At 43.2% G+C, this 11,231-nt stretch overlaps 1 long non-coding RNA gene across 1 annotated transcript; it reads left to right on the top strand.

The window, feature by feature from the left end:
• The first annotated feature begins 468 nt into the window (after positions 1-468).
• LOC310665905 lies at positions 469-1,046 on the top strand. Its single transcript, XR_014505704.1, has 2 exons — positions 469-521; positions 706-1,046. It is a non-coding gene; the product is annotated as an uncharacterized lncRNA (long non-coding RNA).
• The last annotated feature ends 10,185 nt before the right edge of the window (positions 1,047-11,231 follow it).

Genomic DNA, 11,231 nt, shown 5'->3' with positions numbered 1-11,231 from the left:
GGCAGTAGCTGGGGAGGCATCACCATCACACCCTCAGCCCTCACAATGGGGGGGGCGCAGCTTAGCAGCCAAAACACCCTCCCCCAAGTTGTGTTTATATCTGTGAAGGCAAGCTGTGGAGCAAGGATAAGGCAAGTACAAAGTTTACTTGCTGGTGGGATCGCTACCTGAGGGTGACAGATATTCAGCTCTGAAGCTGGTTGATGTCTGGCAATGGACCTGGCGTCCATTGGAAGTGTTATGAAGACGCTTTGAACAGGAATGGCTTCCCCTCAGGGATTCTGGGAACTGTAGGTGGTTAAGGGGACAGAGAGTTGTTAGGCGGGTTAGGCTTAGGGTTAGGCTTAGGCTTTGGAGTAGGGTAGGGGTAGGGTTGAGTTGGGTTAGTGTTAGAGTTAGGGTTAGGGTTCCCTCCTTGTCAGGGAACTCTGGGATTTGTAGCTCTAAGAGTTATGGGGTAGGAGTAGAGTTCCCTTCTTGTCAGGGAACTTTGGGAATTGTAGCTCTAGTTAAGGGTTAGCGTTAGAGTTAGAGTTAGCGTCAGGGGTAAGGGAAGGGGTAGGATTCCTTTCTTTTCAGGGAACTCTGGGAATTTTAGCTCTGTTTAGGGGGTAGGGGTAGGGTTCCATTCTTGTCAGGGAACTCTGGGAATTGTAGCTCTAGTTAAAGGTTAAGGGTTAGCGTTAGGGTTAGCGTTAGGGTTAGAGTTAGGGTTAGGGTTAACATCAGGGGTAGGGGTAGGGGTAGAGTTCCCTTTTTGCCAGGGAACTCTGGGAATTGTAGCTCTTGGAGGGGAACAGGGGGTCTCCTAACAACTCTCTGCACCCTTTTCAAAGTATAGCTCCCAGATTCTTTGGGGGAAGAAGCCATGAGTGTTTAAAGCGGCTTCATAGCACATGACATGGTGTGGATGTGGCCCTGGCCTCCCTCACCCCACTGCCCCTTATTATTGAGGAATCGAAAAGATTTTCCCATGCAAATCTCTTGGAAACAATGTATTTCATCTGGGAAACTATTTAATAAAAAATACTTTTTATTAAAACCTTTGAATGTGTTTGAACTGTGTGCGTCGAGAATGATTTCACTTGAAAGCAATGCCCTTAGATTACAGAATCATGGAAGAGTTAGACGGGACCACGAGGGTCTTCAAGTCCAGCCCCCATGGGACGCTGTGTGCCTTTCTGCTTCTGGTTTGGAGTCCTTATCTCCATCATCCAATCAAAAGGAAATGGACTTCTGATCCCCAATATTATCCTGCCTCTTAATTTCAGACTGGGCACTGAAAAGTCACATCTCCCAGTGTGACAAACTTTCTAACTGTTCTAAGTGTTCACATGTCATGGATGCTTTAGCTAAGATTCCTGCATCACAGGGGGTTGGATTAGATGACCCTTGGGGTCCTTTCCAACTCTAAAATTCTATGTTTCTATGTGAAAGTGATCAAAATAGGGGATCCACTGTTGTCATGCTTCTATTCCCCAGAAGGCTTTGGTGCCATTGGAGACCTGCATAGCAGCCTCGTTTGAGTGTCCATTCCTGCCTCTCACGTTCTGTGGCGAAGCTGCATGCTCTGGCACCAGGGGTGGAGAGCAGGTAGGGGAGCGGCTGGTCACATTCTGGGGTGTGGCATGTGTCCCAGGGGCGTGGCACACTGCCCCGTGGGGCACGACGTGTGTCCCAAGGGCGTGGTGCACCGCTGGTGGGGGCGTGGCACCTGGCGCGGTGGGGTGATGCACAGCACATGTCCAGGAGGGCGGTCATGATGGTATCTCCCTCCCTGATGCTGCCAGGGGCGTTGTGTTCCCTCTGTCTGCCTCCCGTTCCTCCGCCAGTGTCTGTATTAAGGCTGTGACCAGATGCAGACCCCATGGATTCACCAGCAGCCAACCTTCCTCCCCAACACCATTTATTATCCAGCCCAGCAAAGAGCTCCAAAGAGCTCTGAAGCTTGCACACTGATCAGTTATGTTTCAATTGGACAAATGAAAGTGTCACCCTAACATGAGAAGGCCCTTGCTGGATGAGGCCAGTGGCCCATCTAGCCAGGCACACTGATCTCACAGTGGCCAACCAGAGACCCACAGGAAGCCTACGAGCAGAAACTGAGCACAACAGCAGCCTCCCCATCTCCCAAGCAACTGGTATTCAGAGGGATACTGCCTCTGAATGCCTGTATTTGTTTTCCTCCCTCCCCTGACTCTAAAGGACATAAAGGACTTGAAATATTTCAGTAAGGCAATGCTGCCTCTCCAGCACTTTAGCTGCGAGCCTAAATAAACATTTGAAGGGAAAACATGCAATATTCTAATTAAAAACACTTCTCTCACAGCAATTCAATCATTTGAAAGGGAGTGCAGACCAATATGGTGGACATTATCAAATCAGATCTCTCCATCCTGGGTCCATGCCAGCATGAGGCTCAAATATAATTTAGTTTAATTGCTCTATTAATTTTTTTTAAAAAACCCTTTAAACAAGCAATAATCAGAGTTGTATAATTTTAGTGTGACATATAATTTTCCTTAACAACTTTCTCTGGGCTCTCTTTCAGAAATATCATTGGAGGTCTTCTGTGTGTTATAGAATTGGAGCCATCATGGAACCACATGGCCCATTCAAGTTCTTCCCATTCTGTTCCTCTATTGCAGGGTGGGAAAGTTGATCTGGTCAGTGGACTGGATCCTTCCTTTCCCCTCCCCACCGTGGGACCACCTTTGACAGGGGGTGCAGCAGCTCACTTGTCAATCATCTGACATTATTATTACATCAGGTGGCAACCTGAAAGGGACCTGCCTTTGAAGTCTATTTTCAATCAGCTTCAGTACAAACTGTTTGCAGATAGACTTCAAAATGATGGCAGCCAGGCCTTTACCTGCCTCACATATGACATACCACATGAAAAATATTTCTTCCTTGTCCATCCATTGTCATGGGCCGTCTGGAAAGATGAGCACCCACAGCCCAACTGGACACTGCATGTAGCCCCTTAACAGAATCACACCAGTTCTCTGAGCTGCAAACGGAACTGCTGAGTGGACCACAACCTTGTTGCTATGGTGGAAAAGACACAACACTGTACACAGGAAGCCCTGGAGGTCTTCTGAGATCTTGTATCATTGGGACACATGATACAGCAGATGTATGGGAGATGGAATAGGAAACAACAACCCTCAATTGCTGATAGATGAGGCTGAGCAAGAATGGGTGCTTGATATTTATACATAGAAATGGGTGAATCTGTCAATTTCAATTTCACTCTATTTCTCATTTTTCCAATCCTAAATCCAGCTCTCCACATTTCCAAATCAGTTTGCTAAAAATAAAAATAAAAACGCCTCCTGAAAATTGATCAGCATTATAGTGCACATTTTTCCTAATGCACACATGACAGAACACCCATAAAGAAGACTTGAGATGCAAAGCGTACATTAAAAGTGCTATATTTATTAAATACAGCAAACTAGGGGATATGCAAAACCAATTAACCAGATTAACCAAATCATAGGAGTCTGGGAAGCAGGTTACATAACAAGGAAGGAGCACATCCTTCCAATCTCCTGGGTGTGCTTCCAGTCACAATCTGTTGCCACACAGCAAAGTACTGAAAATATGTTTTTTCCTACATGAGCCTTGGGTACATGAACCTGGCATACACATCCTGGTCTGGTAATCATCAAGTTGTGCATGCAAACCCTAAAGGGCACCCTTAAGAATTGCCTGCCCCTCAAGCCAGACAGCAGAAGGAGAATGAAGAATGCCCTTAACCCAAATAACATCTCCAGGTTTTTAACCATGAAGTTCTTAAAATTTCCTCACCTACCTGGACTAAGTGCCAATTAAACCAAATACTCAACAATACCAATCTGGAAAGCCAGTAAGAATAACTCAACAATGTGGAGGAGGCAGAAAAGAAGAATCTCAAATGCCAATCATTGACTCCCCACAAAATCCCTGCTCATCATCCAAAAAGGTGACCAGCAAATCCTAAACTCTAAAGCGGGGTTGTAGTGTCTCCCAGGACATTCACTACAGGATCTCAAAGCAGCAGTCTTATTACAAAAGAATTTCAGAAACAGACTTGAAAGAGAAGTTGCTGAACGACAACTTATCACTAAACTGAAAACTATGGAGAGACCTGGTCTTAATAGAGATATTGGATTCCTGTCTCATTACATATGCTAAGCATCTGCATATTATCCCTTGCTTTTTCCTGTAGGACTAATTGCAGTCGTTAACAGTCGTCAACAGGTTTACCATACCCATTGAGTCAATCACCCATCTCCTGCTACCCTTCTGAGGAAAACCCCACCCCACCCTCCCACTATATTTAAGGGTCTGGTGACTTCTGTTTCAGTGTATCTGAAGAAGTGCGCATGCACACGAAAGCTTATACCAGGAACAAACTTAGTTGGTCTCTAAGGTGTTACTGGACAATTTTTTAAAAATTAATAATAATAATAATAATAATAATAATAATAATAATTTACTGCGTCAAACCAACACGGCTACCTACCTGAAGTGGGGTTGTAAGTCATTTTGGGTGGCCCTGGGCAAGTTAAAGGAACAAACAAGCAAATGAGGTCATTGTAGAAAAGACGCATGAGCTTGGGATGCAGTGGGCTTAAAAACTTTGACCACTATCCCTTCCTGATGGGGCTTGCAAGCCCATGGCTCCCCAAAAAATCTCTCCCCTAGGAAAAACCACCTGTGACTTCTCTTATTTATTCTCAAAGTGACCCCCACTCGGGTTATCAGCAATTTCCCCCTAGTATAATGCATTTTTGCATACTATTTTTTGCTAATACATGTGTTTTACTAGCATGATAGCTATCACATGCCTCCACTGTCAGAGGTAGTATGACTCTGAATACCAGTTGCTAGGAATTTCAGATGTTGAGAATGGTTTTGTGCTTGAAGATCCTGATTGAAGGCTTCCTACTTGGGCATCTGGTTAGGCACAGTGAGAACATGACGGTGGATTAAATGGATCACTGACCTAATCTAGGAGGCTCTTCTTACATTCTTAGATGAAGTTCCAATGAAGTACAATTATATTGTAATTTTATGTTGTGAGCCACCCTGAGATCCACAGGTATAGGGTGCTATTACAACAACAATCACAACCACCACAACAACCCAAAGGAGAGAATAGTCTAGCCTATGGGTCCGTAGCTTGAAAAATAATATTGTGGTTGTCCTCCTAGCTTTTGCAGAACATGGTGACACAGATATACAAAACAGCAATGCAATAAAGGACTGACTCCTGTTCCTCTGCAGTGGCAGAATTACAGCAACTTATGTGAATTATGTAATTAATTATGCAAATTATGTTGTCATTACATTTTCCCACTCCATCCACTTCATTGTAAAAGAACCACAATGCATATGGGATGAAACACAGTTATGTATCATCTGAGGACTGAAAGCAACAACAGCAGTGAATACAGATCTTATCTGCTGGAATGATTTCTGTTCTGGACATTGTACAAATATGCAAATATGGACGATTTCTACCACTGTTTACATTTGGTTGGAATTCTCTGACATCCCTAATGCCCACACATCTCTCCAACTAGGCAAGCAAGATGCATTATTTAACTTCATTCATTCATTCATTATTATGGTGATAGCCCACTTTTCCTCCCAAATGAGCCCAGGGTAGCAAATTATTATACTTCAAGAATCCATCCCAGCCAGGCAAAAATAATCAACAAGAGCACAGAGCAGCATCGGAGGGGGGGGGGGTGGCCCAGGCAAACAGAGGGCCAGATAGAAGAACGGGGGGGGGGGGGGGCACATTTAGTCCCCGAGTCTGAGGTTCTCCATGAGTGAAAGAACTAGGAACTTCTTAACTTACCCTATGGGAGACATTTCCATTCCCAATGCTACCATCTCAGTGGCATTGGCAGTTTTCCAGATGCTGCTGCAGCTGGAGTGTAAGAAACAAGGATTTGATTGCTGACCTCAATATCCCATGTTCTCCCTCTGGTATTTGTGCAGAAGGCAGCAGCTCTTTCCTTCCTCGCTATTGGTTGTGGCCTTTTGTTACCTTACCACAGCCAAGGAATGTACAAATGCACCTAAAATGGGAACATGACTATTTTCTAACGGCTCGCGCACGAACGAATGCCGACAAAAGAACATCAAGTTCTTTCAGACTCTACTTGGTAGAGAAGATAACTTCCCGCTGGGAAAAAGGGGCTACTGTTCCTTAATTTTCTTTCTCTTGCACAGCAGGAGAGAGATCAATATGAATGAGAGAGAGAGGACACCAGGGACAGAGAAGACCAATGTCCTAGTTGAGATTTGGTTCAGCATTTATGAAAACATCGTTCGGAGGTAGCTATGGATATTGTTTATGGGTGGGAGAAAGAAATCACTTTGGTTCACATTTAAAAACCAACATATGTAATTTGGTTGGCTGGCATCCATCTGTCTCAGAAGTGAATGGAACATTGCACCTTCAGGGGTGAAGTCAGACCACTGGAGAGTTACAGTGCCTGCTGCGGCTGTACAGACTGATATGGGAAAGATGTTTTGTTGCAGCTGGGGAAGGTGAAGCCATCCAAATGTGCTGATGCAGGTATACCAGTGTGGTGTGGTGGTTAAGAGCGATAGACTCGTAATCTGGTGAACCGGGTTCAGGTCTCCGCTCCTCCACATGCAGCTGCTGGGTGACCTTGGGCTAGTCACACTTCTCTGAAGTCTCTCAGCCTCACTCACCTCACAGAGTGTTTGTTGTGGGGGAGGAAGGGAAAGGAGATTGTTAGCCGCTTTGAGACTCCTTCGGGTAGTGATAAAGCAGAATATCAACTCCAAACTCTTCTTCTTCTTCTACCATGATGTTTCTTCTTTCTGCGCTTCTCTATTTTCCAATTTTTGCAATGCAGTTCTCCAGCAAAGTAATTGGCACAAAAATGCACGTACCATTTATTTATTGGGATGTATATACTGCTTGGTTTTAAGGAGGGGGGAGCCCAAGCAAACCTCAACATGGCTTACAAAATGAATAAAACAATGAAATTGTCAGTAAAAACAGTTTAAAACTATTTAAGGCATTCAATAGGAGGGTAAACTGTGCACATAGATTAATATGAGTCAGTGTTGTGTAATGGTTAGGGTGTTAGACTAGGACCCGGGAGACCAAGGTTCAAAACCCACTCAGTCATGAAGCTCATTGGGTGACCTTAGGCCAGTCACAATCTCTCAGCCTAACCTACCTCACAGGGTTGTTGTGAGGATAAAATGGAGGCGGGGATTGTATATGCCATCTTAAGCTCCTTGGAGGTAAGGTTGGATAAAAATGCAGTAATTGAATGAATATTAACATACCAAAATGCATGATATTAGGGGAAATTACTTTGCAAAAATGTGTTGATTAGAAGAAATTACATACCCCCCCCAAAATGTGTGTATATATAAGGAGAAATTTGCTGAATTAGTGCAGATAACTGAACCGGAGAAACTGAGAAACTTAAATTGACAGTTTTGCAATTGACACCCGTCCAAAAGACAGGTTGGTATATGCCTGCAGATGGATAGAGCAGTTAACTTTTATTCATTCATTCATTCATTCATTTGATTTGATTTAAAAGCATTTATAAACTGCTTAATATTTGAAGAATCTCTAGCATTAAAAAGACAATATCATTAAAATAAAAGTGCAACATAAAACCTGCCAAAATTTATATATACATATAAAACCAAAAACATGAATTCATAGAATCGTAGAGTTGGAAGGTACCACAGATAATTAAGATATACAAAGCAGAGTCTGATATCGTGGAGCAGGCAAAGCTTAGGCTGTTCCTAAGATATATACAGTTTAGAAACTATATCAGTTTCTAAAATAGCATCACTGTAGAAGAATCACCTTTGTGCTACCTTGTTATTTAAAGCATTTGCAGAAACTGGGACTTAAGGCAGCCTTTGCTAAAGGCCAGTTAATTCTGATGCCTTCAGCTACTTTCGCAGGAATGTACAAGAATAGCTCATATTTTGAGTTCACCTGTTCCGTTGTTTAAATCTGGTATCCAGTACATCTCATCATATATTGTCTTTTGCATAACATTTGAAACAAATTCTACAGGGATTTGCAAAGAGACAGTAATATATTTGCTGTGTGGAGAAGATAGATATGTAGTTGTGGATACTACATGCTTTCTACCTGCAGGTTTGAAGAAGAAGAAGAAGAAGAAGAAGAAGAAGAAGAAGAAGAAGAAGAAGAAGAAGAAGAAGAAGAAGAAGAGTTTGGTTTTGATATCCCGCCTTTCACTCCCTTTAAGGAGTCTCAAAGCGGCTAACATTCTCCTTCCCCTTCCTCCCCCACAACAAACACTCTGTGAGGTGAGTGGTGCTGAGAGACTTCAAAGAAGTGTGACTAGCCCAAGGTCACCCAGCAGCTGCATGTGGAGGAGCGGAGACGCGAACCCGGTTCCCCAGATTACGAGACTACCGCTCTTAACCACTACGCCACAATCAAATGGATTGATTTCAACATACGGGCCAGATTGTAAAGGGGAATGGTTCTCCACGTGAATTCAAAATTTTAAGTTTCTTTATGCTGTGCATAGTTTTGCTTGGGTCAGTATCAATTTTTTTATTGATGTTAATTTGTATTAGTTTCATGTGTATATCTAGCTCGGTCAAACACTTGTTTTGTGGTGGTCTTATGACTAGTACAAATAAATGAATCCGATTAAGCCTTAAGGATTTTATTTTATCTTTTTTTTTTATTTTTTGCCCTGCCCCTCAAAAAACAAACAAACAAACAAACAAACAAACAAACAAACAAACCACTGTATGGCCAACAGAAAAATCATGGCAGGGAATAACATAAAATCACATTGCGTGACCAGGCAGCGACAGTCCCAGCCCCCAGGGATCATAAGGATGGAATAAAGACTCTGACAACGTTATATGGAATTAAAATTAGGCCACAACTTTATTAAACTTCTGAACATAGGAACACCTTGGCCACAATGCAACGTGTGAGTGCTCGTTCATAAAACAATACAGAACAGATCATGAATGAATAGATCATATTTGTATGTCATCATAGCTGGGACACCCCTCATGGAAAGCTTGGATGAACAGGCATGTTTCAAATGCCAATGGGCAAGGGTATATGACGTAAGTCATTCTTGGAGGAAGCTGTGGTGCTATTGATGCAATTCTTAAAACTGAATCCAGAAAATGAACCAAGTCAGTTTTTCAGTGCCATTTCCAGACACTTTCTCTCCCTGTTCCAACATGCCCTCTTAGACTTGCCCTTGGAAGCTGTGTGGATTGGGCCCAGTGTGAAAGGATGAATGAAATGGCAGTAGGGACCTCAGTCAGAAGGACAAGGTCCACTGAGGACATCTTTTCCAAGGGCCGCTCAAACTAGAGCCAGCATTAGTAATAAGAGCCGGAAGACCTTGATCACGCCCAACAAAAGGAATTGAGCTGGTTCTAATGATACAAAAGTAGCCAATGTCCCCACAACCACAAATGCAAAATGGCAAACATTAGTAGCCTACTCAAGTTAGGAGTATAATGTGAAAGCAACCAATTCATGTATTGCTTGTCCCTTTTCTTTTGAGGAGGAAAATGCATAAGGTTTCTGTTGGAAGAAGAAGATTGGTGATCTTGTGTGAGTTGGCTATTTACAGCAGTAGACATTCTGGATCAACTTAACTAGGGTTGGGCAAATATGCCAATTTCTGTCTCTTTGTTTCTCATTTTTCCAATCTTCAGTTCTCCATATTTTTACATCCGTTTGAAATTTAAGTGCAGTTTTCTCCTAATATGCATACTTTGTATGCAATGTGGCCCAATCTACACATTTCTATAAAGCAATTTCCCCTAAATAATGCATTTATGGATGTCATTTTCACTAGTTTGTGCACTCTGATGCACATTTTAACCTCAGTACATGCAGTTTTGTACACATTACTTAGATGAAGAACTACATTGCAAAATCTGGAGACATGCAAAATCTGAAGGATGGTCCTATTTTTTGTTCTCCTACTGTTTCAGAAAGTGTGGTTTTGGTAAATTCACCTCCAAATGCAAATGGAATTGAATTCCTCCCCCATTGCTAATCACAACCGACTTGCAGACACCAGTCCCAAATCATCAATTGGCAGCTGGCTTGAGCATATGAACGAAAGAACAAAGGCTCTGAAAATGACAAGTAATGGGTGCAGGGGGTGGAGAGGTGGGAGAAGGGGGGGGGGAAGGAATTTCATTAGTTTTCCATAAGTGGATTAAATCGAACAGGGTGTAAAGAGTCCCGTGGGTTCCAATTAGGCAGCTTACTCTGTAGCTGAATTGTCCTAAACAAGCAGCAATTTGAATAGGAAACACTTTACACAGCAGGAATTTAACAACAGGAAAAGGGGGGCAGAACTCCCTAGTTCCAACTCATCTGAATGTCAAGTGCATTTGTTGAGGAATTCAACAACACTGTTATGGAATGAAACAATTCCCCCAACTGTGTAGCCTTCATTGTCTCCTACTACAAATACTTCAGATGTTTTGTACAGTCAGGAGAAAAATCAACCTGAGCTGAGGACCCTTCACTTTACTGAATCCTCTGTTGGATTCGAAGAAGAGGTTCTTCTTCAAAGCATAGGGTTTTAGCAGGGTGTGTGGAACAAACAGAATGTGTTTGCATATACACACACACATACAGTACACACTTTGCATACAAATGGTCCCAGGTCAAAGCCTCAGCATCTCTAGGCTGACCTGTGGAAAACACCTCTGTTGAATTCCTGGAGAGCCACTGACTTTCAGTGTAGACAACATTGAGATAGAAAGACCAGCTGGGTAAGTTCCACTGCCAAGCAACAGAGTGCATAGCTTGGTGGTGTGTGAGGCCAAACAAACAGAAGAGTCTCTGAGATACACGTGGCAGAATCAGCATATGAAGTCAAGTCCCTTCTGAGGGTTGGGCAAACAGCAATCCACATTGACAGTCCAACAGTCAGGAGATCTGATGATCACAAAGCCAAGGGTCCAGACAAAGAGCAACACGGTAGGACTAGGAACAGCAGGTGCTGTTTCCAGCATCTGACTGCTGCTGAGAGCTCTATTTAAGAAGGCTGAAGCCAGCTAGTCCTCATCAGTGTCTTCTCCTCTATGTCCTTGAAGGCTGATCAGCTGCAGGTGGAGTCATTCCACCTTCTTCCCCTTCAGGCTGCTGTTCAGCTGGCAACATTCACTCCTGGCCCATGACACCAACA

The sequence above is a fragment of the Podarcis tiliguerta genome, assembly GCF_965153285.1.
Source record: "Podarcis tiliguerta genome assembly, chromosome: 16".
NCBI lineage: Eukaryota > Metazoa > Chordata > Lepidosauria > Squamata > Lacertidae > Podarcis > Podarcis tiliguerta.
The sequence above is the reverse complement of the archived record's forward strand: the minus strand, read 5'-3'. Positions and strand labels throughout refer to the sequence as shown.